Here is a 21,861-nt window from a genome sequence, read left to right on the forward strand (position 1 = left end):
CATTCAAACCTGGATGTCCAGCATCTATTGTACGCTCAACCCAACGAAGACTAAAATCTTGTTATTTGCCAGTACAAACCTGACTCAATGGCATGAACCATGACGGATTTGACGGATTCGAAACCCAACTTTCACAGCAAATTCCAAATCACTTGGATTCACCCTGGACACCAACCAGCACTCTCTTCTGAAGAATGTCAAACTGTATCTTCTAGAAAGTGACTTCCGAACTGCTGTTCAAGCCTGCGCACTCACACATCTGGATGATGGTAATGCCCTGCTCCATTGCCTTGCAGACTTCACACTGTCGGCTCTTTGAGGCATCCTACACTCTGCATCCAACATCTCATCCAGGGCATGACAAACAATGATCGCATAACCCCCACTCTGATGGAACTCCATTGGCTCCCCTTGACAGCCCACACCATCTTCAAAACCAGCTGCATCATTTACAAAATCATCAGAACCAGCACCCCCACTTATCACCATCTCTGGTGGTTCTTAGCACAAGCGCAGCCAGGACACCATCGGATTGCGGACTGAGAAGTGTTACAAAAAAAAAAAACAGCAAGCCTTTTCCATTGATACAACCAGGATCTGGAACAACATCTCCATATCCCCTCAGCACCAACACTGCTCTAATTTAGGAAAGAGTTGAAGATTCACCTCTTTAAAGAACACTACAGCACAATGCATTATCTATCCACAACCAGATTCCTTTTCTATAGCTCGTTGCCCTTATGCATGCCTTTGACCATGTACAGTGCTCTGCTGCTTTGTGGCTAGGTTTGTGCTATAGAAATGCCAGATACATACACACATACATACAACCTGGGCCCAGTGGGATCCATTTAGAGTATCCCAAGTTTCGCATGGTACAAGAAGGAGGATGAGGACAGCTTTCCCAGACAATGGAAGTGTACTGCCTGCAATACAGTGGATGGAAAATGGTGGCCCATACAGTGAAGTGAAGGCAGATAGACAAAGGGCCACCTTTAGATTTTCAGTGAGAACTTTGTTAGCCCCTCCCGAGCACTGATACAAATTGGTTCTGAATCCTTCAACAGTGTATCCACATTCCCATCTGGAAAATGGGAATTAAGTGGGACTCAAAATTCCCCACTTTGTTAGTTAGGCTAGTGTCTGCCTGTCAACCAATCTCCCAAAAATGAGGAGACCACCTGAAATCTGCACTTTCTGTAGGAGGAGCTGGGTGTCTGCCAAAGTGCCTAGAAGCATGTCTGCCCGCTAAGAGAGGAAAACAGCATGCTTGGCTCTTCATTAGGCGTGTCTAAGAGGAGAAACACAGCTTGTTGTCCATATGTGGAGCACCTAGAGAAACTTGACTGTTCCAGAGAGTCAAGCCAGGAATGTCGTGTGCTGTGAATGGGTCCCTTAGACTCCTTGCCTAGTTTTTGTGTGAGCCACACTAAGATGGATACAGATCATGTACCACTGTCATGCCTGGCAGTTGGCAGAGGGCAAGAATTACTAGTACTGCTGACATGAGAGAGAGTGTAGCTGTAGCACCGAAAAAGTGGGAAACCAAGATTGGCCAAAGGTCCACTGCTACAGATGAATGTAACAAGCTAAATGTGAAATTCTCAAAATGATGCAAATTATGCTGTCGTAATTAACATTTCACCCAGGCCTAGATTAAAGTAATTTTGTTTTACTTATAAGATAAGCACTGGGCTGGGCATTACACTATTGTCCCTGTTGGTTGACTATTAGGTTGTGTGCTCTTGTTCCCCACACTCACTCCCTGAGAGCCTTGGACTGCTCGCCCTAGCTCATCTGAAAGCCAAGTGCGGAAAGGGTTGTACTTGGCCCAGTTTGCAGAGCCTAAGCTCATTGTCTGCCCTGTGATCTCCTGAATGGGTTATGAAATGGGGTCATTTAGAGTTTGTCAATAAGAAACAACGACATATTATGTCAACTCATCCCTTCCAACCACATTTTCCCAGCCCAGGTCTGTGATGCAAGGCACAGTGGACTAGTGCAGGAAAAATCATCAGAAATACCCCTGCACAGGGAAAAGAAAATCCTGCATGTCAGGGAAATTGATTGTTCTGCAACAGGAAACCCGCCTTTGAACTTTTTTTTCTGAGGAACAAACAAAATACAGAGCTGAAACCATAATATCGGTCCGTCCACCATTATATTTTTGAAAGATAGTTCTCCTTCTATATCGATGGAAGCATCTTAGTCAAAAATTTCCCCCGAGAGCAAAGGAGCGCTGTAAATATGGAAGGCAGGCTGCTGGGAGGCAGGTGGAGGCAGGTGGAGGCAGGTGGAGGCAGGGCACCCACAACCCCAGCGGTGAAATAGCCTATATGCCATATAGCAAATCTGCCCCTAAATTCCCTTTGGACTAAATGACTGCATTTGCTTAAGGCCAACATTTTTTTGCAGACCCAGTTTAACATGCTGAGAACCTCACCAGACCTATCTTTACAGGTCACAAAACATTTGATCATGATCCTTACATGTTGACAACAACCAACATTTGTAAAGCTCGAACATCTGAAAGGATTTATTTGTATTCACTGCACTGAATGCAATAACAGAACTCCCTGACACAAAAAGTAAAAAAACCTAGTACCTATAATAAGAAACAACCAAAACGTTCACTGTTTCCTAAAAGCAAGGAAGGTAATCTGTAGTTGGCCGTGGGAGCCCGAAACGGGTCTTGGGTTGTTTGTGTTCTGGTTCAGAGAGGTCCTGGCTTGGTAATTTGGGCTGGACTGTTCCTACTGGAGCAGGATAAAAACTGATTTGCATAAGGCTGGGTCTAATCTGAGTCATGTGCGCATCAGTCTTGACCCTGCTCCAATATGAATATGTTCTGGTGCTGCGACATGTGACTTACTAAGAGTCAATTACTGGGAAAAAAAAGTTATGAGGTTCAAGACAACGGCTTTCTTTTTGGTTTGTATGCGTGCCAGATTGTCCAAGAATTAAGTTTGTTTTATTTTTAGTGTGAATGCGTTCAAGATTGCCTAAAACTGAAGTAATCAAGGTTGGAAACAGCCTCGCTCATCCTGAATTAGATAGTGAATTTAAATGTTCCATAACAGAAAAGGGCTTCATGTTTTCCAATGTCCAATCATATAAATTACATTTGGGGCACAAGAGATTTTGCCAGAGATTATAAAACAGAACTCATTACTATTATTGTCACATCAACCTAATAGGGGCTTTATGTTAGTAATAAGACCTTTAGGTGTAAATACAGGATCCATGGTATAGATAACTTGATGGGTAGCACCATGTAAATTCTGCTGGAGAGCTAGCAAATCTGGATAGCTAGACTCTGGGGGAGGGACGGCAGTGGGAATCTCGATCCACACATGAACTTCACCTGTCACTAAGATCTGACTAGGCAAGAGTGCAAGAGAACCAACAAATTCTAAAATGTGATTAAATACAATTATTCAACTGCCCAGGCGGGTGAAAGACAATCAACAGTGGTAAAATTAAAATCAAGAGAAGTATAACACTTAATTACCAAATGCGCCAGCGCCTGGCTTAGTGGGGCGCATTAAGAATTTTAAAATAAAGTATTTTTTTCCATGATAACAATCCTCATCTCTATTTTGAAGTGGACTGTTGAAGGGTTGGATTCAGTTACCTAAGGGCTTCACTAGAATTTATGACAACAATGCTCAAAATCTCAATTTCTTCCTCGAAAATAAATTCACGTTTCAAGTGAGTGCATGCCAAGATAGCAGGGAAGGGGGTAGCAGTATGGTAGCGGAGAACTGGAGAAATATGTGTGTCCACTAACAGCACTGCAAAAGTTTGAACAAAGGATAGGGAAACTTGACAATATGTATTTTGTTCAGAGTGGTGGAAGAGGGATACAGAACAGTCAGGTTTTAGCTGTGGTAAGAAAAGGCTTGGTAAGATAGGATTGCAAGCCTGTTCTTTTTTCACTCACGAATTGCCACTAAAGCAGAGAGCACTGTCCTAAGTAAAAAGGAGACAATAGTGGTTGGTGACAAAGGCCGAACAGGTAGAAGAAGCTTACGAGAGTTTGGGTAGGTGCAGGGGCTTGTGCCTTTCACCACAACCATTGTTACCAAATGCACCCTCTCGTTTGACTCATGGGGAGTATTTTATAAGTCCTATAGACTGGACCACCAACAGGGTCCAACTGGTGCTACTACTTCATTTGAGGAGGCCATCTCCAATACGTGAACACTCTATCCTACCTTTTCATTCGTCCGGATGAAGCGCTAGGGATCTCCTCCTAAGATCATTATATGCGCAAAACATGTCTACCTAGTATACCTCGCCTACACACTTGCGTACCATCTTATAGCTATTTAGGGCCATTACAACCCTCTAGCAGCCACTAACCTTTTGGTTTTTTAACCGTGACAGAGAGATCTCTATCAATAAATCTGATCTAAACAGATACCCTCTTGCCACTTTTAATTCACTCATCACTTTATGAGCACAACCTCGCACTCATCATATGGCATGATAACAAAAAGATCTCCGCCAACGAGACCCTTCTGGGGACCCGTAGGGCACTGCAGCTCCAGCCCAAAGAAAAGCACCACCCTATGATGACGCATGGCATCCCTTGAAATGTGTGAGGGCACCAAGTAAAAGCAGTGGCGTAGGAAGGGGGTGCGGGCCACCCCGGGTGTCATCACTAAGGGGGGTGACAAAATGGCAAAAATATGTGTTTTAAACACATATTTTTGTCATTTTGTCAAGTCGGGGGTGACAAGAAATATTCCGCACAAGGTACCACCTGACCTTTCTACACCACTGAGTAAAAGTCACCTTGACTTCCCCTCTTATCACTCTAAAACTACTCCCTCTGTCTTCTCTCAGGAACAGTGGCCCTTCATTTAGATTCATATAGTGTATATATATATATATATATCATAACTCTGTAGTTGAGTGGCAGACTACTCCCATTTAGGAATTTGGAAATGAGGACATTCTATTTGCAATTACCAAGGAAGAATGCTGTGAACAGAAGTTACAGAATGCAAATAGGTTTTTTAGGTCTCGCTGAGTCAACGCGCATGCGCTGCACGGAGAGACATTTTGTATGTGAGTTTTTCAAAGTGCTGCTGGCTGGCCTAGCGCTTGCGTGCACGTGAGCGTGCACGCGTGAAGCCGCCATGCACTAGGCCAGCCAGCAGCACTCAGGAACGCCTTTCTGCCTTACTTACTGACACTGCCCCATCAGGTCGCACCCACCAACTACCAGCCCTCTGTCAACTTGTGCTGTCACTACCTACTTATCTTCTTGCGGAAACTTGTACTGACACTGCCCCCTCAGGTCGCACTCACCAACTACTTGTGCTGACACTACCTACTTATCCTCTTGCGGCAACTTGTACTGACACTGCCCCCACAGGTTGCATCCACCACATATATGCACAGTGTCTACTTGTGCTGACACTGCCTCGCACCAGACGTGTCATCAAGGACACGGACTCATCTGCCTCTCTTCTAGCCATGTCAGGTTGTGGCGGATGTGACACTACCCACCCCTTTACCCCAGTGACATCACAAGTCTAACCATTTTCACGCACATAAGCCGATCAGTTGCTTTCTGAAGGGCATGCACAGGAAACCTCAGAATGTAAACAGAGATTTTAAAGCCCCGTTCACTATTTTTCATACGGCTTACTTCTTAACTCACATACATGCACAGTGTCTACTTGTGCTGACACTGCCTCGCACCAGCGCATCACCGAGCCAGGAGTATAGAGGGGCTTTTCTGTATTAATAATAATAATGCACATATGGAAATTAATGAGGGGCGGAGCCTTCGTAGATGCATCCCTAGTTGATTAAATAACGACAATAAAGACGTTACTCAGTGTCAGGCCCAAATTTTGATCATTCCACCGATTTCTTTCTTACCAATTCCCAGTTACCCTTAGAGCAATTTGTTGAAACACGAGCAATTTGGTAAACACAGACAGAGGACTACCTGAAGTAAGAAACAAGCATTAAAAATGCAATGGGTCTCACCTTCCATTAAGTTAAAGCCATTTGCTTTGCTATACAAAACCACTAGCAAAGCAAATGGCTTTAACTTAAAGGCTATACCTATTGCATTTTCAATGCTTGTTTTAAAACCTGGCCCATTCCTCTGGTGTGCCCGTGTTGGCCGTTAATTTTATTTTAGTTTGTCCCCAGTGCACAGCAGGCATCCACTTCCTCATCTTTTCGTGTTACTGTGCAGTGTTTTCACTTTTAAAAGCGAGTGTATTCAAAGCATGAAGTAACCACACACTACCTAGTGTCACCAGGGCACAAGCAGGCATCCACTTACTCATCTTCCCGTGTTGCCGTAAACAGCAGACAAGTAGCGCTTTCACTTTTAACAAGCATTGGCTTAGCCAATAGGTCTAGCCTTTGGGACCTTATAAGTGTTTAGCCATGCAACAGTTGATGCTGTTGTACCAATGATATTTTGCTGCATAACTCAATACTTATAAGGTCCCAAAGGCGAGACCTATTGGCTATGCCAATGCTTGTGTTATATGCAGTTTAGAATAGTTTGGTCTGGCTAGAGAGGCATGAGATAGGTTCAGTTTATACAATTTTGTGTGTACAACAACTGGATCTAGGGGTACTGAATTACTTGTTATGCATTTAGGATCGATTGATTTGACTCAATACAATTCTGGAGTTGATCAAAGCAATAAGAAATGATTTGGCCCAGGTGAAGAGAAGGTGGCCTGAGATTCAAATAATGTGACCAAAATTGTTGCCTAGGATATTGTGATGTGTGGCTAGGACGTTGGTAGCAATAGAGAAAGTAAGAAGGGAATTAAACAGAGAAATGTCTACATTTTACAAACATTTTGAAATTAAACATGTAAATGATGGAGGTATTGTGTGTAAGACTCGTGATGGCAGGATGGTGTCCACCTGTCTATTTCTGGAACATAAATGTATTTAACGAAGGTGAAAACGATGGTGGAGCATTGTCTAAAAGACACAGGCACTTTGTTGGGCGGGCAGAGATGACACCATCATGAATTGGGTTATCTCTCAGTGGCAACAAAGTGCATATTCAGTGTAAAATATGAAGGCAGCATATTATTGGAGTCTGGAACACACAGACAATACAGTCACTGTATTTTCTGCGTGCTCCAGACTCCAATAATATGTTGTAGTGGTCATTGCTTTAGCAGTTGACTCATTCCCACCTCATTGCAGCAGGGGTGTAGTCTGTGGTATCGCCACATAAGGTTGCTTTTCATGTACTGACCACATCTGTAAGGAGACAAATGTGCGATTATATGCCCTCCACTGCTGCATCTTTGTAATAGAAGATATAAAGACAAACCACAATGTGCAAGGACCGCATTGGGACAAGCAGTTAGGCGGGCTGGATAGTAATCAGGGGCAACATAATCCTCTAGCATGACAACATACATTTAAAAGACTGGAGCGGGATAAGAACCAAGGGAGCAACTTCCAGATAGTTATTATTGGTAAACGAAAATTTTGGAGAGTAAAACGAGTAATGTCTGTTGTAATAAAAAAGATATAGCAGAAACATAGGAAAATATTAGAGGTTAAAGAAGAAACATGCATTCACGATTTTGGTTAAATCGTCCTGCCTGAATAAAGTGCTATCTGTTCACTAAAATGGAGTTAAGTGCGTAATTTGCTGCATCCTTCCCAAGGTAGGCTTGTCTTTTGTATGCCTTTTGGGCAGGGCAGGGAAAATCCACCTTGAAAAAAAAATAGACCAAATTTTAACAACAGGCTGGTTTATATATAGTAGTACAGGAAAGAAAAAAGAAGAAGCTTTGCTCGATAAGGAACAAAGAGAGACCTCATTAAAGACTTAAAAAGCATCTACAAGATATACGCAGGAGCATGTGGTCGATGTATATCACATTTAGAGGTATGGGGCCGACTTTGGTTTCCCTCCCAAGATTTTGTCAGTAGGGTTGACATCTCACCCTCCAACAATGAGGAGGGTAGCTTTTTTGAGCTGTTTCATGCCAGAAAACGTAGGACACCAGTTCCATTGTTTGCTATGATTGTTTCTTGAACTTTTCAGACCAAAATAGATTTGGGAACAGGTCTGCGACAATGTTTTTATTTTATTTGTGTGCAGTATTAGAACCACAGCTGACGAGTTTAGGTCTGGCTTGCAATATGCCCTGGGAGCTTTTTCAAGGCAAGTATGTATAATGCGCCACCCTCACTGCGCTGGGGGATTCTCGTGTCAGTTGTGGGCGTATTTGTTTTCCAAATCTATTTTTATTTCATAAATTCAACACAGAGTGACAGAAATTTAAAGTGAAGGTCTCTAGTTCAAATAAGAACTGGAGATCAGAACACAAAGCAAAGTAAGTTTACGATGAGCAATTCCAGGGGAAGCTTGTTGAAAGACCCCAGCCATCCTTGAAAGATTTCTCAACCATGGTCCATCAATAGTCGCCCTGGCAACGCCAGCATCCTCAACACGTGGACCGCCAACAGGGACCATGGAAGTGTTTCTACTAGTCCAGTTCGCAACTTGACAAAGATCACAGCATCAAGATTGCTGGGGGTATAGGGGAGTGTTAGCGAGCCAACCTATTGCAGCTGGTAAAAAATGATAGGGCCTTGCAACAATTGTGACCTTAGTGTCAACCTGAAATAAGTATTTTGTTTTATAAGGTTCATTTGCACATTGGTGCAACATTTCTGGCAGACAGTATGCGCTGATTTGGTAGTGTCAGCTTTTAATATCATAACGTTCATTTTGGTGTACACGCCCTTGTACACATGGCATTCTCAGTTTTAATTTTCAGTATTTCTACAACATTCTATGCAGATTAGTTTGAATCAGTTTTACTTTTGATTACCAACTTAAAATAATAATAATATGAGCAATAATTAAGTTCTGTTCAGTTCTGGTTTCTCCTTCGTTCACAGTGCAGATATGACACAGAACAGTTCTCCTGCCCACTCTCACGTTCTTGAGCCTATGTGGAGAGCCTATACTTTCTAACCATCATCGGGTGCAACATTTTATACAGGACTCTGTCTGTGGCAAGGAAAAGAATGCTTGGCCCTGAGGGTTGAAGCTGCAAGAGAGAATTACTTTGCAGTTGCTCTTTCTTCTGCAGGGTCATGTATGAACGCAGCACCGGCCTGGTAGAGTTGACATGCTGGAGATCCAGTTTGCAGCAAATGGACCCTTTGTGGAGGTGAAAGCGAGCAGCTCGCCCTCTTGTGAGCATGAGTTTAAGGCATATCATTCCTATGGTGCACTGCTCTCTGCCGTCCAGAGAGGATGAAGCAGGATGTGGGGTTAGTAAAGGAGGGAGAATGGATACTATTGCAACCTGGATTCTGCCAGATTTGACTGCTTCACTTGCCAGCACTGCATGTTGTGTGAGATGTTCAGTAGAGGAAGGAATTTCTGGAGATCTATTGGAGTTTTTCGAGAGTACATCATTTACATTTGTAATCAATCCCATTGAGGATTCTAGCTCAAATTGATTCTGGTGGTGATGAGATGTCTCGGGATGGAATTCGTCTACATGGCAGTACCTTAGCCAGCAAGATTCAGGGGGTGTGACCCTCAAATTTCCCAACTAAAGAAGCAGTGGGCTGCATGGTGTATGGGTGAGATGACCAAGGTTTGGGATGGACTGTTAACATGAGGAACAGGGTTGGTACTGATTTGCATTAAGTGGGCCTCTGTCCAATGTGGCACAGTGGGTGGAAAATTATGGGTTTGAATGCTACTCAGAGCTATTGTCATTGATTAGACTATTGGCAAGCATTCCTACCAACACCTTTTGGGAGGAAGAACGGCAGTGGGAATCTCGATCCACACATGAACTTCACCTGTCACTAAGATCTGACTAGGCAAGAGTGCAAGAGAACCAACAAATTCTAAAATGTGATTAAATACAATTATTCAACTGCCCAGGCGGGTGAAAGACAATCAACAGTGGTAAAATTAAAATCAAGAGAAGTATAACACTTAATTACCAAATGCGCCAGCGCCTGGCTTAGTGGGGCGCATTAAGAATTTTAAAATAAAGTATTTTTTTCCATGATAACAATCCTCATCTCTATTTTGAAGTGGACTGTTGAAGGGTTGGATTCAGTTACCTAAGGGCTTCACTAGAATTTATGACAACAATGCTCAAAATCTCAATTTCTTCCTCGAAAATAAATTCACGTTTCAAGTGAGTGCATGCCAAGATAGCAGGGAAGGGGGTAGCAGTATGGTAGCGGAGAACTGGAGAAATATGTGTGTCCACTAACAGCACTGCAAAAGTTTGAACAAAGGATAGGGAAACTTGACAATATGTATTTTGTTCAGAGTGGTGGAAGAGGGATACAGAACAGTCAGGTTTTAGCTGTGGTAAGAAAAGGCTTGGTAAGATAGGATTGCAAGCCTGTTCTTTTTTCACTCACGAATTGCCACTAAAGCAGAGAGCACTGTCCTAAGTAAAAAGGAGACAATAGTGGTTGGTGACAAAGGCCGAACAGGTAGAAGAAGCTTACGAGAGTTTGGGTAGGTGCAGGGGCTTGTGCCTTTCACCACAACCATTGTTACCAAATGCACCCTCTCGTTTGACTCATGGGGAGTATTTTATAAGTCCTATAGACTGGACCACCAACAGGGTCCAACTGGTGCTACTACTTCATTTGAGGAGGCCATCTCCAATACGTGAACACTCTATCCTACCTTTTCATTCGTCCGGATGAAGCGCTAGGGATCTCCTCCTAAGATCATTATATGCGCAAAACATGTCTACCTAGTATACCTCGCCTACACACTTGCGTACCATCTTATAGCTATTTAGGGCCATTACAACCCTCTAGCAGCCACTAACCTTTTGGTTTTTTAACCGTGACAGAGAGATCTCTATCAATAAATCTGATCTAAACAGATACCCTCTTGCCACTTTTAATTCACTCATCACTTTATGAGCACAACCTCGCACTCATCATATGGCATGATAACAAAAAGATCTCCGCCAACGAGACCCTTCTGGGGACCCGTAGGGCACTGCAGCTCCAGCCCAAAGAAAAGCACCACCCTATGATGACGCATGGCATCCCTTGAAATGTGTGAGGGCACCAAGTAAAAGCAGTGGCGTAGGAAGGGGGTGCGGGCCACCCCGGGTGTCATCACTAAGGGGGGGGGGGTGACAAAATGGCAAATATATGTGTTTTAAACACATATGTCATTTTGTAAAGTCGGGGGTGACAAGAAATATTCCTCACAAGGTACCACCTGACCTTTCTACACCACTGAGTAAAAGTCAACTTGACTTCCCCTCTTATCACTCTAAAACTACTCCCTCTGTCTTCTCTCAGGAACAGTTGCCCTTCATTTAGATTCATATCATGTATATATATATATATCTATATCATACCTCTGTAGTTGAGTGGCAGACTACTCCCATTTAGGAATTTGGAAATGAGGACATTCTATTTGCAATGACCAAGGAAGAATGCTGTGAACAGAAGTTACAGAATGCAAATGGGTTTTTTAGGTCTCGCTGTGTCAGCGCGCATGCGCTGCACGGAGAGTCATTTTGTATGTGAGTTTTTCAAAGTGCTGCTGGCTGGCCTAGCGCTTGCGTGGACGTGAGCGTGCACGCGTGAACCCGCCATGCGCTAGGCCAGCCAGTAGCACTCAGGAACGCCTTTCTGCCTTACATACTGACACTGCCCCGTCAGGTCGCACCCACCAACCACCGGCACTCTGTCAACTTGTGCTGGCACTACCTACTTATCTTCTTGCGGAAACTTGTACTGACACTGCCCCCTCAGGTCGCACTCACCAACTACTTGTGCTGACACTACCTACTTATCCTCTTGCGGCAACTTGTACTGACACTGCCCCCACAGTTTGCATCCACCACATATATGCACAGTGTCTACTTGTGCTGACACTGCCTCGCACCAGACGTGTCATCAAGGACACGGACTCATCTGTCTCGCTTCTAGCCATGTCAGGTTGTGGCGGATGTGACACTACCCACCCCTTTACCCCAGTGACATCACAAGTCTAACCATTTTCACACACATAAGCCGACCAGTTGCTTTCTGAAGGGCATGCACCGGAAACCTCAGAATGTAAACAGAGATTTTAAAGCCCCGTTCACTATTTTTCATACGGCTTACTTCTTGACTCACATACATGCACAGTGTCTACTTGTGCTGACACTGCCTCGCACCAGCGCATCGCCGAGCCAGGAGAATAGAGGGGCTTTTCTGTATTAATAATAATAATGCACATATGGAAATTAATGAGGGGCGGAGCCTTCGTAGATGCATCCCTAGTTGATTAAATAACGACAATAAAGCTGTTACTCAGTGTCAGGCCCAAATTTTGATCATTCCACCGATTTCTTTCTTACCAATTCCCAGTTACCCTTAGAGCAATTTGTCGAAACACGAGCAATTTGGTAATCACAGACAGAGGACTACCTGAAGTAAGAAACAAGCATTAAAAATGCAATAGGTCTCACCTTCCATTAAGTTAAAGCCATTTGCTTTGCTATACAAAACCACTAGCAAAGCAAATGGCTTTAACTTAAAGGCTATACCTATTGCATTTTCAATGCTTGTTTTAAAACCTAGCCCATTCCTCCGGTGTGCCCGTGTTGCCCTTTAATTTTATTTTAGTTTGTCCCCGGTGCACAGCAGGCATCCACTTCCTCATCTTTTCGTGTTACTGTGCAGTGTTTTCACTTTTAAAAGCGAGTGTTGAATACATGAAGCATGAAGTAACCACACACTACCTAGTGTCACCAGGGCACAAGCAGGCATTACTCATCTTCCCGTGTTGCCGTAAACAGCAGACAAGTAGCGCTTTCACTTTTAACAAGCATTGGCATAGCCAATAGGTCTCGCCATTGGGACCTTATAAGTGTTTAGCCATGCAACAGTTGATGCTGTTGTACCAATGATATTGTGCTGCATAACTAAATACTTATAAGGTCCCAAAGGCGAGACCTATTGGCTATGCCAATGCTTGTGTTATATGCAGTTTACAATAGTTTGGTCTAGCTAGAGAGGCATGAGTTGGGTTCAGTTTATACAATTGTGTGTGTACAACAACTGGATCTAGGGGTACTAAATTACCTGTTATGCATTTAGGATCGATTGATATGACTCAATACAATTCTGGAGTTGATCAAAGCAATGAGAAATGATTTGGCCCAGGTGAAGAGAAGGTGGCCTGAGATTCAAATAATGTGGCCAAAATTGTTGCCTAGGATATTGTGATGTGTGGCTAGGACGTTGGTAGCAATAGAGAAAGTGAGAAGGGAATTAAACAGAGAAATGTCTACGTTTTACAAGCATTTTGAAATTGAATATGTAGATGATGGAGGTATTGTGTGTAAGACTCCTGATGGCAGGATGGTGTCCACCTGGCTATTTCTGGAACATAAATGTATTTAACGAAGGTGAAAACGATGGTGGAGCATTGTCTAAAAGACACAGGCACTTTGTTGGGCGGGCAGAGATGACACCATCATGAATTGGGTTATCTCTGAGTGGCAAAAAAGTGCATATTCAGTGTAAGATATGAAAACAGCATATTATTGGAGTCTGGAACACACAGACAATACAGTCACTGTATTTTCTGCGTGCTCCAGACTCCAATAATATGTTGCAGTAGTCATTTCTTTAGCAGTTGACTCATTCACACCTCATTGCAGCAGGGGTGTAGTCTGTGGTATCGCCACATAAATTTGCTTTTCATCTACTTACTGACCACATCTGTAAGGAGACACATGTGCGATTATATGCCCTCCCCTGCTGCATCTATGTAATAGAAGATATAAAGACAAAACGTAATGTGCAAGGACCTGGCCTTATCCTTGCATTCCTGGCCTTATCCTTGCACTTTAAACTCCCCCTGGGGACCATCTACACCGCCTTTGGCGGGTCCGGGATCACGGGGTTTCGGGGGCTACTATTTTGAGCGCCATCTTGCATTGGGCTGGGGCACTCTCGCGCAATCTCGCGAGATCTCGCCCTTCTGAGCCTACTTGAGGCTGCGAGTGACGACAGGTCAGCCTGGAGAAGGTGACCCTACATCGACTGTGCTAGCCGCTAGCTGCGCTTTTCGGCTGCTTTCTACAATTTTAAGATTCCCGTTTTGTATTTTGTTTATTTAGGTGATTTTCACCCTGTTTTTATCAACGCTGACCTTCCTGGCCTTATCCTTGCACTTTAAACCCCCCCTGGGGACCATCCACACCGCCTTTGGCGGGTCCGGGATCACGGGGTTTCGGGGGCTACTATTTTGAGCGCCATCTTGCATTGGGCTGGGGCACTCTCGCGCAATCTCGCGAGATCTCGCCCTTCTGAGCCTACTTGAGCCTTCCTTCGGTCGCGCAGCGGTGACGCGCAGCGGGGCGCCTTCATCGCGCCTGAGTCCAGCCAGAGTCCTGCCCGTCTGCGCTCGTCCGCGCTGAGGACGCGCTGGACGGCTGGCCCCTGGACTCTGGCAAAATGTCCTCCCCCCCTTGCAGCTACTCTTTCAGCCAAATGCTGGCCCTTAAACCTCGCACAAAACGCTGCTCACACTCTTATGAACCTGATGACTTTCTCCTCCCATTGCGATGTGGATGTCTTTCCACACTTAGTCCTCGTAACTCCGCCCCCACCCATCCTCTCGTGGAACACCCCGTCATATCTAGTCCTCACTCAGTAGGAATAGAGGGCATCTTGGTTAATGCCCGCTCCCTTGTCAAGAACAGGGTTATGTTCAAGGAGATGGTTTTGGATAGAACACCCACCCTAGTGTTTGTGACCGAAACATGGGCCAAGGACTCATCCGACCCTGACCTAATCGAGGCGGTCCCTGAAGGGTACTGCCTGGCCAGACTCGATAGACAGGGACGAGTGGGAGGGGGGATAGCGATCCTTTTTAAAGATCACCTACAATGTCATATCGTCCCTATTCCCGATTTTCCTGATAGTTTTCAAGCACTTTATTTTACAATAAAGGAAGCGCAACGCCCCTTCTTCAATGGTATCTTAGTTTATCGACCTCCCGGCTCGAGGACCCACTTTACGCACAATTTCCTTCAGTCCCTTGAACCTTATTTTGGCCGAGACAACCTTTCTATCATGGGTGATTTTAATTACCACCTAGAACGGCTTGACCTTTCTGATACCTCCTGTCTTACGGAGGCCCTTGAATCTTGTGGGCTCACGCAACGTGTTTTCGGAGCCACACATCGGGCAGGACACACTTTGGATGGTATCTTTTCCAATGACCCTCGTCTGACCACTAAGGACCCGATTCATCTATCCTGGTCCGATCATCTGGCGGTCCCTTTTCTTTTGAAATATCATAGGATAGACTCCGGTAAAAAAGGGAACCACCTAATGGAGACTGCCAGAAACTTCAGGAATATCAACAGCGACTCTTTTAAGCCCTGGGCTGCTAGCCTTACTATCTCTGGCCTAGATAACGTACAGACTGCAGTTGCTCGCTTCGAAAAGGTCACCACCGAGGCCTTGGATAAATTGGCCCCAGTACAATCTCGGCGCCGAGCCAGAAAGAGACCATCTGCCCCCTGGTTCTCTGACTCCCTCAGGCTCCTTAGGCAAGAAGTGAGGAGAAAGGAGAGGCTTTGGCATACTAGCTGGGACCTCAAGAACAAGGAAGCTCATAAACTCCTTGTTAAAAAATATAAAGCTGAAATCTTGCAAGCTAAACAAGATTACTTTGTTACCGTGACCTCCTCGCTCTCCTCCCCGAAGGAGCTCTTTAAAACTGTTGATTCCTTGGTCAAACTGCAAGCCCCCGATCCTGTTATTCCTTCGCAGGTTCTATGTGATAAGATTGCCTCCTTCTTCCACACTAAAATCCAGGATATCCACTTGGCCCTCGAGGAACAAAGAGCTGGTCTCAGTGCATCTACACCTGGGGTAGAGATGAGTTTAACCACCACAGAAATCTCCCCCTCAAGCACCCTGGACTCTTTTCCCCCGTTGGTCTTACAAGATCTGGAGCTATTGCTAACTAAGACCAAGTCTGGTTCCCCTTTGGATACCTGCCCACTGAAAGTCATCAAGCAGTGTAGGGATACCCTCTTACCTCCTCTGCTAGAGGTAATGAATCTAGCCATTAGAGACGGTATTTTCCCTATAGAATGGAAGAAGGCGGTAGTAAAACCCCTGTTGAAAAAGGCCTCCTTGAACCCGGGCGTCTTAAAAAACTACCGGCCTATCTCTCTGCTCCCTGCCCCAGCGAAGATGCTTGAGACTCATCTTAACAGGCATCTCGCTGTTTTTGTGGAAGGCTCGGAATGCCTAGATCCCTCCCAGCATGGATTTAGGAGAGAATTCAGCACCGAGTCAGCCCTCACCATCGTGCTCGATAAAATCCGCACAACAGTAGATGAGGGCCAGACCTCTCTCCTGGTCCTGCTCGATTTAACTGCGGCTTTCGATACCCTCTCCCCCTCAGTCCTTACATCTCGACTGAGGGAGGTGGGGGTGAAGAACGCAGCTCTGGATCTTTTGACCTCGCTCCTCACAGGGAGGGAACAAAGAGTCAAGCTGGGGGAGTTCCTATCTCCATCCCGATCTGTGCTATGTGGGGTCCCTCAAGGGTCAGCACTTAGCCCAACCCTTTTTAATATCTATGTTACCCCACTAGCCAAACTAATAAGATCTTTCGGGATGGAGGTAGTCTCTTATGCAGACGACACCCAAATCCTCGTCTCTCTTCCCCATTCAGATGAACTAATCGCCTCCAGGTTTAGATCTTGTATGGAGGCGGTTGGTCATTGGATGATTCAGAACTCTCTAAAACTGAATGGGGAGAAGACTGAGGTGATGGTGTTCGGGGGGAAAGAAAACATCTGGTCAGCCAATTGGTGGCCTGACTCACTAGGGACATGCCCTTCCCCTACAACATCTGCCAAGAACCTCAGGGTGCTGATAGATCCTGCCCTCGACTTAGGCAGCCAGGTGAGCAGAACTGTTTCCACCTGCTGGGGTCTGATTCACACTATACGAAGGATCAGGAATTATCTCTCCCTGCAGGCAAGAAAACAAATAGCTGTTGCGCTCATCGGATCGCGCTTGGACTACTGTAATGCACTGTATGCTGGGCTTAACAAAGGCCAGCTGCAGCGCTTACAGGTAGTCCAAAACGCCATAGCCAGATTTGTTCTGGATACCCCCAGACGCTCTTCGGCCACTGCAGCCAGGAAAACGCTGCATTGGCTGCCGGTAGAACACCGAATCCGGTTCAAAGTTCTATGCATGATCTACAGAGCCATTGCCAAAAATAGTGACACAGGAATTGGGTCCATCATCTCCCACTATATTCCCGGAAGGAACTTGCGTTCCTCTGGGAAACTGCGTTTGACTGCCCCCCGTGTGCAAAGAGCCAAATGGGGTGGTAGAGCCTTTTCCACTCTGGCTCCTAAGTGGTGGAATGACCTTCCCCTGGACCTGAGATCTCTCCCGTCCTTACAGCACTTTCGCTCTGCTCTAAAAACCCTTCTCTTTCGGCAAGCCTACATGTAAGGTTTCCTGTCTCCTTCTCTGATCATTTTCTGATCTTTTCTGTTAGGCGCCTTGATACCTGTGGGTTATTGTCTTGCGCATTACAAATTGCCTTTCATTCAAGGACCGCATTGGGACAAGTTAGGCAGGCTGGATAGTAATCAGGGGCAACATAATCCTCTAGCATGACAACATACATTTAAAAGACTGGAGCGGGATAAGAACCAAGGGAGCAACTTCCATTTAGTTATTATTGGTAAACGAAAATTTTGGAGTAGAACGAGTAATGTCTGTTGTAATAAAAAAGATATAGCGGAAACATAGGAAACTATTAGAGGTTAAAGAAGAAACATGCATTCACGATTTTGGTTAAATCGTCCTGCCTGAATAAAGTGCTATCTGTTCACTAAAATGGAGTTAAGTGCGTAATTTGCCGCATCCTTCCCATCCTTGCCGCATCCTACATGGTATGATTAGTTGCTAGCTCTGCTCTAATCGTAGCGCTACTAGAATGTTGGCTCTAGCGATGTTAGTGATGTTAGCTATATTTTAAAGTTCCTGTGTATACATTTGCTTTATTTTATTTTGTAGTTTTCCCCTGTTTTTAAAACAACTCGTATCCGCATTCTTGCACTATAAAAATCATTGCAACACTCACCGCGATTTTCGCGGGATACACGGCTCGTAGACCGGACTTCCTGGACCTTGTTGGGGGGGTAGACTGGGCCGGGATACTGACGCCATATTGGGCAGCGCTCTAGTCGTCAGGAGGGCGTGCCTCATATCTACTTAAGGTCATGGTGGCTGCGCGCAGCGTTTACGCGCAGCCGGAGCGCACCGGAGTCGTCCGCGCTGAGGACGGGCTGCAGGGAGGGCTGCGTTGTGGGATTTCAGATCACTCCTCTAAGGTAACGCTTACATATTCCTCTCAGGATTTGCTCGCTATGAGACCCAGTGCGCGTTCCTGTCTTCACAGATACACTCCGATGGCTGTTTACAAAGGAGTTATATGTGATACATGTAGGTCCGATCCATGTATTACACCTGCTGTTATTAACAGAATATTACCACCTGGCCAATCACTCAATGAGGAATATGTTGAGAGAGGTTATCTGATTAATGCCCGTTCCATCATTAAAAATAACATCTTTTTTCATGACTTCGTGACAGCTAGGAACCCACCCTGGGTGTTCGTTACGGAAACGTGGGCAACAGAGTCTTCGGGACATGATCTCCTTCTAGCCATCCCCGAGAATTATGCTCTTCATAGATTAGATAGAGCGAAACGTAGAGGTGGTGGCCTCGCGATACTTTACCAGTCTCGGTTCACATGTAGAACCAAGGCTTTGTCAAAGTCTTCTGACCCCTTTGAGGCCCTACATTTTTGTATTGCATCTTCGCCTTCCTCGTCATTTTCTGGGATATTGTTGTATAGGCCCCCTGGGCTGAGATCTCAGTTTTGTAATGACTTATTCAGTCTACTAGAACCATATGCTGGCAAACTGCGCTTCACCATCCTAGGTGATCTTAACTTTCATTTAGAGGATATCTCACCTAAGGACACTTTGTCCCTGATTGATCCTCTGGAGGCCTGTGGTTTCAAACAGTTGGTTAGGGAACCTACACATAGAGCAGGTCATATTCTTGACGCTGTTTTCTCTACTGACTCCCGAATCTCGTCAGGCCCTCCAGAACAGCTAGTTTGGACAGATCATCTAGCAGTCCCTATCTTCTTTATCACAGATGATATAAAGCGCCCCTTGAAGGAGCTCTCTGCAAGAGAGTATAAGCGAAATTATAAAAACATCACCAATGTATCCTTGGCCCCGTTCTTTGAATCCCAATCTCGGACCTCAGATCCAGAGAAGGCAGCCTGGAAATTAGACAACCTTATACGTGAGGCAGTGGATACTCTAGCTCCCGCTATCCCTAGGTATGCTGCAAGGCGTAGACCCTCTGCCCCGTGGTTTGGGGAGCAACTCAGGCTGATGAGACAAGGCTGTAGGAGACAGGAAAGGCAGTGGAGAAGGACATGGGACAATAAGGATAGAGAGCGCTATAAAAGCTCCCTGAAGATCTATAAATCCTTGGTCATTAAAACTAAACAAGATCACTTCTCCAATATCACCACATCCCTGACCTCGTCGAGGGAACTTTTTACAATCGTAGACTCCCTATGTTCCCTACAGATTCCCGATCCTATTAAAAGCTCGCAGGAGCTCTGTGATAACATTGCTAGTTTTTTCCACACCAAAATTGTGGATATCTCCATGCAATTGGAAGTACAGAAGAATCTTCTGGAAACACACACTATTACAAATCTGGCAATATTAGAAACCTGGCCAAAGGACCCCGATAAGATTCTTACTAAATTTCCCCTCATTACCCTTGAAAATCTTAACCTCCTGCTGGATCGGACGAAATCTTCCTCTCCTCTAGATCCTTGCCCCCTCAAAACTCTGAGAGAGTGTAGGGACACCCTCTTACCCCACATCCTGGATGCTATGAATAATGCCTTACAACATGGTGTATTCCCCTCGGCCTGGAAGAGAGCCATTGTAAAGCCGCTATTGAAGAAACCATCACTGGATCCGGCAGGATTAAAAAATTTTAGACCAATTTCTCTCTTGCTGGCTCCAGCTAAAATGCTTGAGATGCATCTAAATCAGTGTCTTTCGGCATTTTTGGAGTCTTCTGGTTTTCTGGACCAAACTCAACATGGGTTTGAAAACTACATAGCACTGAATCTGCACTCACTGTTGTGACCAATAACATCAGGATGAATGTAGATAAAGGCCTGACCACAATACTGGTTTTACTGGATCTGACCGCTGCATTCGACACCCTCTCTCCCTCGGTCCTAACATCTCGACTAAGGGAGATGGGTGTAGAGGGGTCCGCTCTTAACCTGTTATCCTCCTTCCTAGACCGCAGAGAGCAGAGGGTCAAAATGGATAATTACCTCTCCCCTGTAAAGTCTATGCAATGTGGAGTGCCACAAGGGTCGGCTTTAAGTCCGACCCTTTTCAACATCTATGTGGCCCCACTTGCGAGACTAGTAAGATCCCAGGAGATGGAGGTGGTATCGTATGCAGACGACACGCAGATCATGGTGTCTGTGTCACAGTCTATTAGCATCTCGGCAGCTGGTTTCAGGAGTTGCATGAAATCGATTGCCGATTGGATGACCCTTAATTCTTTGAGGTTGAATGGTGACAAGACTGAGGTCCTGATCGTTGGAAAGGATAGAGATGCCTGGTCGAATGAATGGTGGCCGCCTTCATTGGGGACGTGCCCAACCCCTTCTCAGTCTGCAAAAAACCTGGGGGTCATTTTTGACACTGAGTTGGCTATGAATCTGCAGATAAATAGAACTGTAGCTACCTGCTGGGGAGTTTTAAAAATCCTCCGTAGAATAGTTCACTACTTATCTCCACAAGCAAGAAAACAAACAGTTGTTGCACTGATCGGGTCTCGCTTAGATTATTGTAACGCACTATATACTCAGATCAACAAGGGATTGCTGCTGCGTTTACAAGTAACACAGAATGCAGCAGCAAGATTTGTTCTTGACCTTCCTATTTCAGCCTCCGTCACTCTGGCTAGGAAGAATCTTCATTGGTTGCCCATTGAACATCGTATTTCTTTTAAAATTGTTTGTTTAGTCCACAAGGCACTTATGGCAGGACCGACTGATGGATTAGGATCTCTGCTGTCTAGATATGTCCCTGGCAGATGTCTTAGATCTGCTCAACAGAATCTCCTTGTTATCCCCCCTATCAAGAAGACAAGATGGGGAGCAAGAGCCTTTGCATCGATTGCTCCGCGTCTGTGGAACGCACTCCCCTCTGAGCTCAAGGCTATTTCATCTTTGCCCCTTTTTAAGGAAGCCCTTAAGACCTGGTTCTTTAGGAAAGCATATCACTAACATTGCAGGACTATTCTAGCTATTATTTTAGGCGCCTTGATGCCCTTTGGGCTGAGTTTTTGCGCATTATAAATTTAATTTCATTCATTCATTCATTCAGGTAGGCTTGTCTTTTGTATGCCTTTTGGGCAGGGAAAATCCACCTTGAAAAAAAATAGACCAAAGTTTAATAACAGGCTGGTTTATATATAGTAGTACAGGAAAGAAAAAAGAAGAAGCTTTGCTCGATAAGGAACAAAGAGAGACCTCATTAAAGACTTAACAAGCATTTACAATGCAACGGTCTCGGCATTGTTAAAGTTAGAGCTATTGGCATTGCTCATGACAATGCCGTTTCTTTAAATGTTTTAAAAACAAAAAACATAAACAAAAATAATGTCATGAGCAATGCCAATAGCTCTAACTTTACCAATGCCGAGACCATT

The sequence above is a fragment of the Triturus cristatus genome, chromosome 3_2, assembly GCF_964204655.1.
Source record: "Triturus cristatus chromosome 3_2, aTriCri1.1, whole genome shotgun sequence".
Taxonomy (NCBI): Eukaryota; Metazoa; Chordata; class Amphibia; order Caudata; family Salamandridae; genus Triturus; species Triturus cristatus.